Consider the following 16,758-nt stretch of genomic DNA (forward strand, 5'->3'; position numbering starts at 1 on the left):
CTGAGCCAAGTGCAGAGCATTCAGTTCTTGAGTATTAAAAGTCAGATTTTAATTTGTTACAATTTATTTCACAGAGGTTACTAGCACAAACTAGTAAGGAAAAGCCTCACATATGAATGTCTTCCACTGTTTTTTTTAAAGGAACACAATCAAGATCAGCTTCAGACTATTAATTTTCCATTCTAACAAATGGTTTAACTTCCAGGCTCAACCCAAATTTCTGAACTGGATTGATTCCACTGGACACCCTACTTCAGGCTGAATATCAGCTGCTTCAGAGAAAGCACCTGATGAATCTCATTCACTGAGAAAGGATGCCAAAAGACAAAATAACATCTAATAACACTTTAAAAACAGAGAGGTGATTTTTATGCTAACAGAAGTACTGCATTAACATTCTGGAAATTGGTGTATTTTCAGTATTGAAGACTCAGAGTCTTTTGGCAACTGGCAGGGACAATGATGGCACCTTGCTGTGGTTAAGCTGGAGGTTCTACTACTGTCAACACACAGACTACATCTCTAAGCTTCCTCTCTTAATGAGGGACAATGCACACAAGATAATGAGTAAGGAATGAAGATTTGTGTATCCTTCTAAACCAGCACATCACAGAAATAAAGACGAAAATAAGAGTGAAAACACAAACAATGAAAAGACCCAATTAAGCCACTGTTGACAGTCCAGCACCAAAGCACCTTCTTTGCAGGTCAGGTACTGCCTGTTCTTGGCACATTATATGTTTCTACTCAGTAGGGGCAGAAAAGGAGATATGTAAATTGAACTACTGAAGTTCTGCAGAATACTGGGAGCTATCTTGACTTGCCTTCACTCAGTACAATTGCCTTTTTTTTTTTTTTTTGCTGAAAACGTATATTTATCACTGCAATGCAAATCAGACATGAAACCACAGAGAAATCAGGATATTACAGCTGGTGGAAGATCAAAATATCTTCATTTGATCCTACATGGATCATCACAAGACTGACTCTGTAGGGAAATTATTGCAGCATCAACAATCAGAGAAAACAGATGAAGCAATACCTGCTTATGATCCATTTTTGTCAGCTCCTGACCTCTCACTAGTGCCAAAACTTGGAAAAAACACATACTAAATTAAAACCTAATGGCTTTAAATTCTGGAAAATACACTTACTTCTCTGGAACGAATCTCTAATAAAAAAAAATAAAAATTAACATCTTCTGCTCTTGTAAATTTTGGCTGCTCTATCTCTATTCATATTCTTTCTTTATGCCTGCAATGACATCACTCAATAATAGGGAAAATGGAAACTTATTGCAAGCTTAATTCATGGCCCTTTAAAGGATTCAAGATGCAAACTGTACTGAACTAACGAATTTACAGGAATGGGACCTTCAAGAGTTTTACGTAGATGTTATTTAGAGGTCCAGACACCCATGAACAGTGGAAAATACAATAATTCAAAATTCAATCATTGACATATCTTTAACCAGAAGAAGGTTATACTCGATTTCAGCTTGAATCATAAAAGGAAGAAAAAGAACTTCAAACATCATTTTAAAAAATGATTACTATAATTTGCAAAAAATATTTTAGTCTAGAATTTTCATGTTTAATGCTCATAATAGTTCATTTCTTCTCCTTTTATGGACTACATAATATAATCTTGTTTATCTAAAATTCTCTGGGGATTTCTGAATCCACTTGAGAACAGACATTCATGATAGGGGAATGGAGGGATTACAATGAATTGCATCAGTTTTTAGAAGAGGTGGAGCTCCTTTAATGTAGTCTCTTAAAGTGAGCCTTTGTTCTTTTTTTGTTGCACCGAGGGGGAGGGGACAGGGGAGGAAAGTCCAATCACATATTATATAGCAAACTATCCTTTAACTGAGATTTAAATTAATCAGAGGTGTTAATTTATCTGTAAAAATTATATGCTGCTCCCAGTAAGGAAACAACCCTGAACTACTACTAGTTCTCATAAGATTTTTCAATAACTAGAAAAATATTCCCTTATACACTGAGTTCCCCAAAGAAATATTTCTTCCCCAGAGGACTGTGCAAGGAAAAGTGTTTCTCACTTCTAACAGCAAGCCTGCCCAAGGGAGAACCTCTCTTCCCTCCTTGTTACCTCTGAATTCCAAGACTTCCAAAATAGACACGATTAATGTGTCATTGCTGAAACAATTGCTTTCAGCCACTGCTTTTGCCTGTAGCTGAAAGCTTGATGCCTTTTAATAAACTGAGATTTGGGATTAGTCTAGTGCAGTATCACACCCCATTCAGAGCTAACAGGTACAGAAGGAAGAGAGGTACAATTCAGCTTCCTCTTTTCCTTTGTAATAGCTAACTCAGGCTAGAGGCAAAAGTGGCAGCTACACCTAGAACTCTGTAGAAAAAAAAATAGGGAAAATAGCATAGTACAGATGAGACAACCTGCCTGGTAAGAAAGTAAGGACCTTGGCCAGAAACAAGACTGTACTCTACAGGTTGTTAAGCAATCTGCAAATAGAGAAGGTAGAGAGGTAGACAACAGAAACACAGAATAATCACTGGTCCTGTAAGTCAAACCTAGTGGGTTTGGGTTTATGATACCCTATCATAGCAAACAAAATCCACCCTAAGATGCATCTAACACAACCATGGGCATCCATCTCCTAAATTGGGACTGAGCATAATTTTAAGGGTTACTGCTTGTATACTTGAGCTTTGTGAACACAGATGAAGAGAAAATAACCCCTCTGTTTAAAAACATACTGTACAACTCCTTGATTCCAGATATTTCCAAAAGACGTAAAAACTCTGCAAGAGTGAGGTGTAGAGACTGCCAGCATGCACAGAAAAACATTTGCCACTTCCCTTAAGATGATCTCTTTCCTAGAATACCCAGGAACACAGGGCATCTTTCTTCCACATGAATTGATCACTGCAATCTTTAAGCCTAAATTCTTCTATAAGCCTAAATTCTTGTCCTCTGTGCCAGTCACCAGATTCTTGAATTTCTACAGCTTTCACCCAGGATGATTTGTTGACTTTGGAAAAAACAGCCTCACAAAATAAGTTTTCTTGAAAAAAAGAATCTGTTTACATGAAAAGCACTAGCACAGGACAATATTTCACTTGGTGGTGGAAATACTGGGCTGTTACTCTTGATGTTTTTGCTTAATGAAACCTGATTGCTTTCCAGCTTTTTATCTCAAACTGGGGTCAATACATTCTTAATTAGATGCTATACAGACTTCCCTGTAACAGAGATAGTGGCAATTCTCTTCAAAAGATTGCAAATTACCCCTAAAAAATAAGTAATTACCCTTGTGCCATAACATACGTATTTTTCTTATCACTAGGTGACAACTCAGCCTGACTGAGGATGAAGAGAGCTTATTCTTATTTTGTGTTTCAGTTTGAGTATGAGCTGAGAAGTGAGACATTTTAAGAGATTGCCAGTTTTCCCATAGCTCTGATAGAAGGAGAAGGAGACAGCAGTCCTTCCTGTGGCTTGACACACCTAACAGTAATACTACCCAGCTGCACTTTGTAGCTCTCTTCAGTCAAATTACTATGATTGTTTTTAAAGGTCACACTTACAGTGGATAAAATAACCCAAATCACCCTTACGAAGCTTCAGTACTCTTTTAAGTTTCTCTGTTTCACACAAAAAACTGACACAAACTTCTCTTGCTGCTTCACACAAATCTCACACTTAAGCATGTTCTGGGCAGATACACGCACTTGTGCTCACTTATAACATTTTTGACTGAAGTGAGTCCTCAGATGCTACAGTACAAACAACCAGAGATTCCAGCCTTCAATTGGCCTATAAGTTATTCAACATGATTTATGGGAAGACATTCTGCTGTGACTCGGGAGTTAAAGTAATATGGTAACTATAAAGAAGTGATCAAAATCATGTAGAATCCAATGAGGTTTTCCCTCAGCACCAGTTATAAGGATGCTTTATAACAGATATCTGTCCTTCAAAAACAAGACAACTCTAATTAGATTTTTAATAGGTCTTCAGATAAGCTATAAACTGGACCACAAACTGGAAATTGAACTGAATTCAAAATAGTAACTGAGAATTTTTCCTGAGTTCAAAGTTAGAAGAGACAGCCCAAAGAAATCATGCAAGAGTTCCTCCACTTATTTAAGAACCTTTAGAGAAGACATCAGTCACTCAAGATGTCTCCAAATCCATATTATTACTTTTTAAGATTTGGGTATTGCAGTTCCAGTGAAAATTAAACTTTCCTTCAGATTCCAACTTCTGGGTCCAACTCTACCATCAATAACCACCTGACCAGGTAGGTACAATTATAATCAGTTAGTCATGTTTTTATCCCTTTGAAACATTAAGTGGACTGAGCTTCTTTAGTCTGTGGCTTCAAGGCATTTTTCCAGACAGTGCATCATTCTTTTATGTTTTTCCTGAATCTTTCCCAATTTCAGCCTTCTTTGTAAATTGTGGCTACCAGAATTGGATTTGCCAAGTGTAAGTGAATCATTGTTTCCTCAGTGTTTTACAAAAAAAGTAACACCCCTCACCTCTCTCCTCCCTGACTTTCCCTTCCCTAAGTGTTCAATAAGAGCTTAATCAGATCTCTTGCCTACAGCATCACAAGAACAGTCCATATTTCCTTGTTTATCCAGTATTAGTCTCAGAACATTTCCAAAGCTGCTCTCAGATGTAACATCCCATTTTGTGTCACCCACATTCTGCTCCCAATATACATGGTCTAACAAGTGACTGTTACCAAACATGAGTCTGCCTTGCAATAAGATCCAGAGTAGCACATATGTGCTCCTTACATTATTAGTTAAAAAACAAACGTGAAACCAAAAAAAAAAGGAAAAAAATCCCAAACAACTCTCTGTCCCAGTGAGGCTGGTATGCTGTCAATAAGTCCTTGGAATTATCCACTCACCTAGAATCAGAACACAGTGTACTGCAGTCAGGGTGCTTCTGATATGAGGGAATTTCCCATCAGATTTCAGTAGAAGCAAAGGTCAGGAGACAATAACAGTTTTGTATGTGTTGTACAGAAACACTAATTTGAAACACAGTGTGGATAAAAAATATTGAATTTGATCCATTTCCAGTCAATCTTGGAAACAAACACTGGGCTTTTACTGATGTATTAATAGATGGACAAAATTCAGCTCTGATGCATTGATGCCAGGGATGGATTTACTTGGAGTATTTAGCCTGCTAATCCCATTACTGAAGGCCTAGTTGATAGAAAAACCATCCCAGGAGATGTCACTACTTTCCCCTCTAGAAATATTAAGAAACAACTAGTGAATGATTTAGGGATTTTCCACACATATCATTCTTACAAATCTTCCATTGCTTCATGCTACTGACAGACAGGTAGCAAATATCACAAAGTGGCAGACATAATTTCAGTGGGGAAAAAAGAACAGGGATTTTGCTAAATCTGTTTTCTACTGAAAAACTCATAAATGGAAACTTATTTGGCATCTTTGTTGGAGCAGAATTGGCAGAGTAAGATGGAAAGCAGTCCTGTATCTCATTACTTCCTCTACTATCGCTAGCTGAAAACTTTGGAAAAACAGGCCCCTTTCTGTTTAGATACAAACGTGCTGTTGCTGTACAGTGTGTCTGGCTTTCTCTTTCCTCCTTAGTTTGGATGACACCTGCATACAAAGGCTCTTTGTCTTTTTAAAGCTTCACCTACTACTGTTTATCTCCTACCTGACTTCTATTTGTGCTATCATAGGCATTTCCTAAGCAATAATAACAATGTCAGCAAAAGAGGGGTAAAATGGCATCACCATGCAAGCATACATACTAAAGTGTTCCCAATTTCACTTTAACTTGGTGTAGTTAAACTGAGTTTTTGGTATTTTCATTAATTAGTTAAGTGCAGACAGATATAGCTTTCTAAAAGAGGACTGCAAGTTAGTGCATAGGATGAGCAATATCAACAGTTGCCCAGTTTAGCCAAAATGAGACAATGATTAAAGGTGATGGGAAGAAGCAAAATGTGTAAAAAACCCTCTACTTCATGCCAGGATTCCCCAGAAATAAAAGATGATGAAAAAAGACATCAAAAGCTATGATACAGGCTTGACTGCAGTTGGTGAACTATTTCAAAAGAGCTGCATTCATAAAAGGACGCAGCAGCTGCTTTAACAGAACAGGAAAGGTGTTCTTACATCTCACATAAGCCTAATCAGGGCAGTACAGTATTCTATAGACACATCCAGGACAGTTCAAAGCTAAAATAGCAACAAGAGCATGCTAATCCACTGGACTAATTATCACCCTTGAGACCTCAGCTAATTTTTCAAGGTATTTGTTTGCATAAGATGTATCAGCACAGAAAGCAAAACAGTGGAGTCTCAATATTTTGCCTTGCTTTTCTAGTTTAGGAAATGCAGTTTCCATCCAAGAGAAGCAGAAATCCTTAAATTCTGACACTGAAAAGACAACATGATATTGCAGGCAGAACAGTCATCTAGCAGGATATGGAATAGCCGACACTATTTCTGTATAAAGCCAGTTAATTTTTCACTTTTCCTTCTTTTTTTTCTGTAGTTTACTCAGTGCAAAGCATCTGTGTGCTTGTATAGAGCTGAGCACAACGGCATCACAAGCAGTCTTTTTTCAGTGAAACAAAAATACTACATTTTTTCGTTTCCAGGTTCTCACAGTAGGGTAGGACTCTGTCTCAAATAAAGATGTTGGGCAAAATGGAATACTATATCCAGAGCAACACAGAAGAAAACAAAAGCTTAAGTCAGTCATATAGCACAAAGAACCACAGTCCCTTCGCACATCCAGTCTTTAGCTAATCATGTCACAGCTAACACTGGAAATTAGCCCCCCACCATCCTCTTCTCTCATTAATAAACTGATTTCTTTTAAAGTCACACACACTAAAGGGCACATTTGCTACAATTGTGCTGTATTGTGTTCAGACAAAACTATCTCCAGTCAGATTGGGCTCTTTAGACACGGTGAGATCAAACAGCTCACAGAGTCCTTTGATGGAAATTTAATTCTTAAAAAATATGCACAAGGTAATTGAAAACACATTTTATGATATTTCAGATTATAAACAGCAGATCTCTGGCTGGGTTGAACAAATAGCATTAAGCCTTTTTCTTCCTTCTGAAAAACCACAGTGCTTGGCAGCATGAGGCACTGATGTGTCTTCTGTACCAGCACAGGGAACCAGTGATTATAATGAAGAGCTTGTGTTAGGATGCAAATTGTACTCCAACAGAAGAAACTGTCTGTAATCAGTTATTGTTCATTCAAAGCCATTTTGTGATATTAGCTTGTTTTTTCAAGATCTAGGCACAAGGCCTGGGTTTACTACATCTCTCCCCCAACCCTTTCCCTTGCACAAGTCTTTAGGAAAAAGCAGAAGTTTTTATGTCTTTGCTCACAACCTCCAGTCTTATCATCAATCCCCTGCACTCAAGAACAGTATAAAGTGCAATTTCAGCTTTGCTCACTTGATTTTTAAACCTCCTTGTCTTCACTAGTACTGTGAAACTTTGATGAAACAAATCTGTATGCAAGCTTTATAGGGACAACAATTATAGAGGGAGACATGCTGCTTTATCCATGAACTACCACTTTCACACGCATGGAGATCTGTTTGGTTCCATCACTAATACTTTGTGTATTTGCTACATGAACAAGAAAGCCCTGAGCAGCAAATGCCACGGGCTGTCCAAAACTCCAGTGTTCCATGCTGCCAGACTACTCAGCTTTGCTTCTATTTGTGCAGCAAGGCAGGGCCCTGTGCTGGGTGTCAGAGAAAACACATGTCAGAACAGGACAACCAAGATCTCATCTTCCTCTGAAAAAGACAGGATGTTAACGGGGTAGAGTGAGTGAGAACTTTTCTGGTAAAACCATTTTAGTACCTTTAGTACCTTTGTAACAGATGAAGTATTTCACTCAGGCTACTGTGAAGCAGGTAATTTCTAATCAAAGAAAAAAAGTACAAAACCAGCCTTAACTTACCCCCAAAGGAATAAGGATCCAGGAGTCCACAAGTGTTCAAGACTGTGGAAGACCCTGTTTTAGACTCTACCTGAATCATACATAAGCCAGCTGTGACTTAATGCATAAGTGTCTCAGTGCATTTAAAACATCTTTTAGTAGTAAGAGCATAATGATTCTGTGTCTCCACTTTCTCCTGTCCCAAGAGAAAAGAGGTAGGGGAAATCCAGAAATATCTGGGGTTCCTTCTGTGGCAGAGCCACAGAAAATTCTTGATGCTCAATACACCAGGAGTCAGAGTCAATTTGAGAGTGTGTTGCTCTTCATCATTTGTCACATTTTTGACAGACTCTGAGTAGCTCAGGCCCTATATTTTCTCCTCAAACTACAAATTATACTACCTCAGTCCTAAAAAGGAAACAGCTATAATTTTTATTTCCATGGAGTTGATGTTTCTATTAATCTTCTTCCAAGTCAGTGACCATTGAAATACACAGAAGTTTTACTCCTGAGTTGGAACAACACCGGCCAAGGAAGGTTGGAAAAGTGGGCCAAGACTGATGTAGCCTTTCACTAGGGCAAAATGCATCTTGTTGCTTGCTGCAGCTTCCTCACTGCTTAAATCACAAATAAAAAAGCAAAGACAAACTTTTGTTGAAGCAATGGTATTCACCATCTCCCTCTTGGCTTTCCCTTCTGTCTGTTTATATTGACAGAAGCCTCTTCATTGTGTGAGGGTTAAAGAGAAACCCTAATTTTATAGAAGATTCTTCCCTCACTTCAGAAGAAGCAGTTGATTTTTAAACTAAGGCTTCCTGCTTTGTTAGTTTCACAAAAACACATACAGTGATTGGAAAAAAAAATGGATTTTAAGTGTTAGGGTATCATCCTTGTTTTAAGCCACTGCACTTGCTTTCCCTGGGTCACTGAAAGAATGTGCTGCCCTTCATACAAAAGGAATAAGAAGTTTATGTGTGAAGTCTAAAAGGCTCCACTCTTCCATAAACTCTTCATCATGAAGAGATTTTTCATCCTAACTAAAGTTTTGAAAAGTGAAACAATCCAAAAGTACAGTGTAATCTAACAATAAATCAAGCTTTAAAGTGTCAGCATGCTGAAACTCTGCAGGAGGAATAGCAATCCAGTGTGTAGGGAGGCATCTGTGCCTAGGTAAAGCTCAGCAAACCAGTGGTCAAGCAAAACAGAATTGGCTGCTTTTTGTTCTGCACCACACTCCCTGGGTGAAGTGAAAGTACAGGAAAATGAAGTCTTTCCCTCTCACAACTGAAGCTACAACAATGCAAATCACAGGGCAGCATTGACTTGTTAAACAGTTTCTGCTGGCTCTATTTTAAAGCTCTAAAGGCTTTGAAGTGGAGTTGTAAACTCAATTGATTTCAAACAAAAGGCTAATGTAATCCACTTTCAGCATCGGTACCATGCTGGCAAGTGAATACAACCTTCTCAGTAATCGAAATTACTTATTAGTGTTTAAAGCAATTCATTTCAGTGCTTTCAAGCCACTTAAGAAGTTGGACAGGAATGATCTTGGCTGAATTCAGGCACAAGGAAACCAAGCCAATATATGGACCTGTTTTACTGGAGGACAGCGAGGTCTCTTGGAACACTGACATTAATATCGCACACATCCATGTGCCCTTTTTGTCCCAAACTGCTTTCCAGGTATTGTAGTTTTATATGTGACTTGTTGCACACAAGTCCTGGAGTGCAGCCATCTCTGAAGTGCGATGCGCAGATTTAGCTGTGCAAGGTCAGCAGGATCAATTAGGGCAGTAGTAGACACTTTATCAGCTTAAGGAGTTGGGCAGCTCTCAGATTCAGACATTGGAAAATGGAAAGTTTGGGAAATACTCGCCACCCTTTAAAAAATTTATAACACGAGTCATGAAAATGTGGCAACAAGATCAGAAGTCTGCAAGAACAGCCAAATGGAAAAAGATCTAGGCAGGAATTGATTATAAGAACATGGGACAGACTGAATGGAATTATCAATTGTAGAAAGTCTAAGAAAAACAGAAACAAATGGAACATAGAACAGGTCAAGATTTTAAACCTTTCCAACAAGTTTCACAGCATTTGGCCCTTTCTTAGGAAAGTACATGTGATATACCAGGGAAAAAGAATGACTCAAGGCAGTGTGCAACTAGGCAGATTTTAAAGTGGCCCTGACATACTTTTACATGCACACAATGAAGTTCCACTGCTTGTTTCATGGGGTTTGAGTTTCTAAACAAAAGGTAAACCCATTGAGTTGGGATGGAAAAACCTCCAGCTTAGTTTTCGAAGACCAGTGCTTGGCAATGGGCACCCAGGATAAAAAACACAGGAGTGATTCAAACTTCCTGGGGTAACTGGAGGCCTGTTCAAGGCCCAAGGGACTAGAATTACGATCATATTGTTCAGCAAATGTATTCTGGACTAGATCTGCTATTTGACCTTTCAGGTCTCTTGCAAAAATCTACTATGTCATTCATGTCCAACCAGATTTGGATAAGGAGAATCTGCTTACAATAAGTGTCTGTAAAGGAAGAGAGGGAGGACAGAGCCTAGGAGGATTTATTCAAATTAACATTATTCTATTGTTGACAGTTTCCAACATCTGTCTGCTCCTTGCTTCTGCAGAACTGACTTCCATGTGAAGAGCTCTCCTTTATTGATGATGCTGATAATCTTCACTGATAATCTACAATGAATGTCTTGTAAAGCTTTACTACCTTCCTCTTCTACTTTCATAGCCCTTAACCTCATTCAGGACTGAAGCACTTCAAGGCTAGCAGTGTCTTCCCCAAAACAGGACACTGAAGTCCTTTAACATAACAGCAATTTGAAAAATATCAGTAACAACTGTAATTATAGGAATTAAGTCATGTTTGATATAGAGAAAGGAGATTTTTAGATTTATCTCAGCCTCTCAGAATGGTTTATTTTAATACACTTCATTTATCTTACTAACTTTATTAATTTTAATTCATTTTATTATTTAATTAATTCTATTAATGGTTTATTTTAACGAACTTAAAAGTTCATACAGTAAATTTCTTCCATGTTCTCTAACACAGATGAGCACAAACCCATTTTTGGTGGAAATGCCAATTCCTCCCAAGGCAGATTACATAGCAACAGTTCTCCCATTCAAATTAAAAATTTTGAAATTTTGTGTTAAATGAAGGATAGAAATAATTGTTTACTTTTGTCAGTAACAAAATACAGCATGCACAGCCCTATCTCAAACTTCTACTTACCAGGTAGGAAATGGTTCCTCCTTCAGAACAGATGGGTAAAAATCCCAAATCCAATAAGCAGGTAAACCTTTTTGCAAGTCAAAGGAGTGAAAGAATTTGGTGAGCATGAGAACGCCAGCAGGAAAATACATGCCTAAGTCCAGTTGAAATGTTATTACAAAGGTCTATTTTTCCTTTTCTTTTTTACTCACCTCAAACTTTCTCTAGTTTGCTGCAGCTCATCTCTAGTTAATGTTTAATTGAGCAGACTGGGGCTGCAGATACTGGGAAGCCGAGGTTTAGCTTACCCTGTGGTGTTAAAGAGTGCCCAATACAATACTATTCACCTTCATTACATACTCTCGGTATTTTTCTAGCTACTTTGATGCACAGTGGAACAGTTACCGTTCACCTTTAGAGTTGTATCCATGCCATTTGAATTAGCCATCCATTGAATGAATGAGAGGAATTCAACACCTCAAGGCTTCTTGTTTCAGGCTGCCTGCCAACTCAGGTGGCTGCAGCAGTTTCTGCACTCTTTCAACAAGGTTTCTCCACAACTACAAAAGCTAAAATATCAGTTTGAGAACTTCTAGTAATAGAAATAGAGTATAAGTGTAGTATCTGTCTAGTCCCCAAACTTTACCTAGTCCTTTTGAAGGAAAAGCCTGTCTTACTAGTTGAAAAGTCCTGTGTCTGTTCACAGTTCTTCAGTTTTCCTCAGGACAGCCTTCTTAGGAAGGCAGAAAATTTCTTCTGCTCCCTGAAGATGACTTTCTTGGAGTAGTGTATGTTTACAGTGTATATGAGCTGTATTTCAGTGTGCATAGCCAGGGATAAATGCAGCCACCTCTTCACTCCCAGAGGAGTGTGAAGGCTGGACTATGACACAAACCACAAAATTAGGCAGTGGGCCAGACACCAGAAAGCAAAGCAATTCTCATTCCTAAGTACTTGCTGGTTTCCTATTGATTGCAGTGGGAAACTTCCAAGTTCCCACTCCCAGTCTGTGGGACAGCAGCAAAAATACACACTTTCTGAGCACAGCACTAAAGAGGTCAACAAAACAGCACCGCCCTGCAGCGTCACTACACTGGCTCGCACACCACTAATGTGACACTGGCATTGACCTGGAATTCACTCATGGCAGTTACAGGATTAAACAAGCAAAATCCAGAGTGACAAAATCTCACATGCACTCTGCCCATGTGAAATACGATTGTCTGTCACTTGTCAAAGGAGCTTTACAGAACTAACAGCTTACAGTACTGCTTCCTTTACATTCACAAACATGAACCAGGGCACCACACTTCCATTCTTTCCACGACAAAAGCAGGAAATTCCCCCCAACCATTATTTCAATATTTAAAACCCAAAGTGGACAATCAGAAAGGTTAGAGGCTGGAAAGAAGCATGGGTCCCAATTAGGGAAGCAACAGCTAAATTACCTGGATAATAACAGTAAATAACTTCAACAAACAGAAGTGGAAAAGGCTTTCAAGATGATTAAAGCAACAGCAAGTGAAACTGAAGTGAGTGCACAGATGCTATTAAAGTGACAAAACAGAACTGAGATCAGCACCTCTCAAAGCAGTCATTCTAATGAAATCGATGGAGCCACACTGAACTCTGAGAAATTCCTGGAGGAAGCTCTGGCAGACAAGGCTACTGTGAGCCCTGATGTATGAAAAAAGGAGTAGAGAATAAATTGTAGGATGTAGTTTGACCATTAAGTGGAACATTACCAAAATATCATGTCTGTAAATGAAGTCAGACAGCTAGAGATGTTGGAAAGCAAGCCACAAAACTGCCCCAATGTCTCATTCTTATGCATACCCTATCTCCAGTGACCATCAGTAGCACTTGCCTTGGGAAAGAACACAAAACCAGGGTAAGCTTACAGCAATTCTTTCCCAAATATACCCTCCTGGCTTCTGGCAATCAGCAGTTTATGGACTTAAGAAGTCTGACCATTGTGTTTCATAGTCCCTGAGTTTAACCTCTATGAATTTAACCTCTTTCTGAACCCAGTTTGGCGTTCTTGACAGTTTATTGCAGTGAGTTCCACAATCAATTGCACATGCCTTGTACGAAAAAAACCCCCAAATTGTTTTAAATTGCTAGTTGTCTAAGTTTTTCTGAGTTCTTCCTTTATTCAAATGAAGCTATGTCTGATTGCTCCTTGTTTACCTTCTCCCCATCATTTTTAGTTTTATGGCACCCTTAGCCTCCAACCAAGATTTTTTTTCCAAACTGAAAAGTCCTCATCTACTCTCTGGTCCTGTGGATGTCATTCCATACCCACGGTTTTTCTGCATATCTCTGAATCCTTCTTAGGTCTATCAAACCTTTCTGAGTTACAAACAGAGCTGCAGATACATGTTAAACTACCAGAATAATTATTTCTGGTTTATTCTGTATTATAATTTCTAACTTTATTATTTGGCCACACCTGGAACTGACAATTTGAAAGAACTATCCACTATCTAGTAATGCCAAAACCATCCTGCTCTACCTAAGAATTAAAATTACATTCTCTATTAACATATTACATGCAGATTCTCCAAACCTCAGTTGTATTTGTTACTACAGTACTTTCTCACAGTTAATCTAGAATTAGGCCTGACACAATGCTCAACACAACATCTCCCCAATGCTGCAAATGTAGGAGAACATTCATTCCACTTCAATAAAGTTTTTCAAGTAGAAAGTTGTCTTGGGAATAAAGCATACCATGAACTAGTCTCATATCATCCCTAGTACTTAAGGATATTTAACACAGAGAGAGACAAAAAGCTGCAAGAAAACATTCCCTACATTTCTTAAAACTTGATCTATAATGAAAAGAAGCCTGAAGAAAAGTTGTGTGATTGATTCTCACTCTCAGCACTCTTGCTTTTTCCCCTTCTCCAAGAGTATGATATAGGGATATAAACCAGTAGCCTCAATTCTTCACACAAACACACACACACCTCCCAAGTTAACAGAAAAGATGAAAACCAGCTGCCTTCTAATTTGCCTCTGCTCTAAGTGAGTGATTCCCACATTTATCAATATTTCATCTAGCTTTTTTTTGGCACCAACATTTTCCACATCACTTAGAAGCAGAGGGGAGACTAGGGATGGGAGAACGCAAATATAACTCTCACACAAAAGAAAAAAACCCCCTCACTGTGTCAGGTTTCACAGTAGGACACTTTCTTTGCAAGCTTATTCAATGCCTTTAATGATTTTTCTCTCTCACAGCAAAACTTTAAGTCATTTTCTGATTTTGAACAACCAGAACAAGCAAAACTAACGTAGATTCCTTTGGAAGTAGAAGAATGCTTCTAATTCACTAGTTCTTCAATGTTAACTCAAAGATGAACCAATGTTAATGCACTCTTTAAAACCAAATGTACCTCAAAGGGTGCTTGGAAAAGGTTGCTTTCTTCTCACCTACTGAGAGCTTCCTGGTTCCGGACATGCAACAGCAGGTTCCAAAACAGAAACTGGCTCAGGACACTTCTAGGATACCAAATCCACAGGTGGAATGCTGCTTCCCTGGATAGCAAGTGAGAGAAAACTACTTCTGAAGGCTCTTGGGAGGCAGAACTGGAGTTTTATCCTACGCACCAAACACGCACACGCACTCCGTCCATAGCACAGGGAAGGTCTCTGCCGGCTCCCTGGTAACCAGCTTTCTGTTTTGTTGACTAGACTGTTGGAAATCATTAGGGAAAGAAAAGCATGACTTGGCAGTCATGCTCTGGACTCAGAGTACACGAGTTGTGCCACCACCAGTTTCTGTGAGAAGGGGTAACTACAGTGACCTTTGTCAAGGTATTTTATCTTTCCCAGACAGAGTTCCTCACCTCTTTGCTTGCAAAAGGATGGGATCTTTGTGTTTCTAAGTGGAAACTCCTTATCCCAGGAGCTTTGTCTGTAGTTAGTGCTTGTACAACAACATGAACAGTCCTGAGGGATCTTGGATACACACCTTAAGTATCAGCTGTTATCAATGACAACATTCACCTTCTCCTTCCTGTCCCCACTCTGTTCTCGTATTCTTACCCTTCCCTTTTTACTAACTCTAGCATTCACCCAAGCACCAGGGGATCTGGATCAGGACTATATCAGGACTGGATCAGGAAAATAAAATCATCTTACATTCAAAAGGACCAGAATTTGGAGTTTGAATATCTTCCTCTATTCCAAGATGCGAGTACATGGTGTCTTAGAAATATATTCTAGGTTAAAGTCACAATATTCCTTAAATTCCTTGTTGAGGAGAATAAGAGATATAAGAAAATATAATTTCCATGAAAGATCAATAGACAGAAATTGTTTGTCACATCAGAAAAGCATGGTCAAAATGTACCATTGTTTGCTGAGATCCAGGAAAGTGTAGAATTGGGATAACAGAAACAGCTTCAGAAACTATACTGGATGAGGTGTCCATGTTTATAAACTATGAACTGGGATTTTGAGCAACCCAGTCTGGTGGAAGGTGCTCCTGGCCATGGCAGGGGGTTGGAATGAGATGAACTTTGAAGTCCCTTCCAACACAAACCACCCTATGATTCTATGAACCAGGACCCCAAACAGACTGAGAGTTCACCAGTTTTATGAGATGCTGAAGGAGGTCTTTGCCTTACCCAGGGATGAGGATGAAAGAAGGAAAACCAATAAACAGATAATATAATGGCTGAGTCCCAGGAAACATTAGTTGGAAAGGAACTCTACACATCCCTAACACAAAATCCCACTTGAAAGAACTGTCATCAACACCCAAACAAATCAGCTGGGGTTTTGTCTAAACATGTCTTGAATACCTACACAAACAGACATGCCACAAAGTTTCTGGGTAACCAATTCCACTGCTCCACTATCCTGCCAAGCTTCAATAGCAACCACTCAAGCTACTCCTCATTTTTCCATCTGCCACTACTGAGAAAAAGCTTGGCTGGTCCATCTTTGTAGCTCCCCTTCAAGTAATTGTAGACTGTTATTTGATTGACAGCTCAGTAACAAGACTAAATATGAAAGCTTTGTAAATCTCTCACTAGAGTAGAATACACTTAGCAATGAAATCTCTTGGAAAGTAAAGAGTGAGACTGAAGAGCAAAATTTTCATTTTCCCACTAATTTTGGGAATTTTAAATGATATAAAATAGTATACAGTATAAACCAGCATATTTCATTAAAAGTAGAGTTCAGTTAGAAGGGACATTTTTCTTCCACACTATTTAAAGAGAAATAACTTTTGCCATATTGACTGTGATTCCAGGCTCTCTATTCCTCCCAAGAAATAAAATAAGAAATTTCAATATAAGCTTTTTTTCCCATTCTAAGATAGGACTGGAAAAGGGGAAGAATTTAATGAGTGTTATCTGCTCTGTTGGCACTCAGAAGGGCTATGATTAAGAGAAAAAACACCCCGTGGAATATGTAAGAATGGATTTAATTGCAAAATATAATTATTTCCTGCAAAAATATCCATTTTAAAAGGAATTCTCTTCCAAGTTTACCGTCATTATCACAATCTAAGTTATATACTCAAATCTAT

At 38.6% G+C, this 16,758-nt stretch overlaps 1 protein-coding gene across 4 annotated transcripts in view; it reads right to left on the reverse strand.

The window, feature by feature from the left end:
- Window positions 1–16,758, reverse strand: part of MYLK (myosin light chain kinase) — a 202,899-nt gene that overhangs the window by 164,645 nt on the left and 21,496 nt on the right. The window lies entirely within an intron of this gene.

Source organism: Corapipo altera, unplaced genomic scaffold (assembly GCF_003945725.1).
Source record: "Corapipo altera isolate COAL_440 unplaced genomic scaffold, ASM394572v1 45, whole genome shotgun sequence".
NCBI lineage: Eukaryota > Metazoa > Chordata > Aves > Passeriformes > Pipridae > Corapipo > Corapipo altera.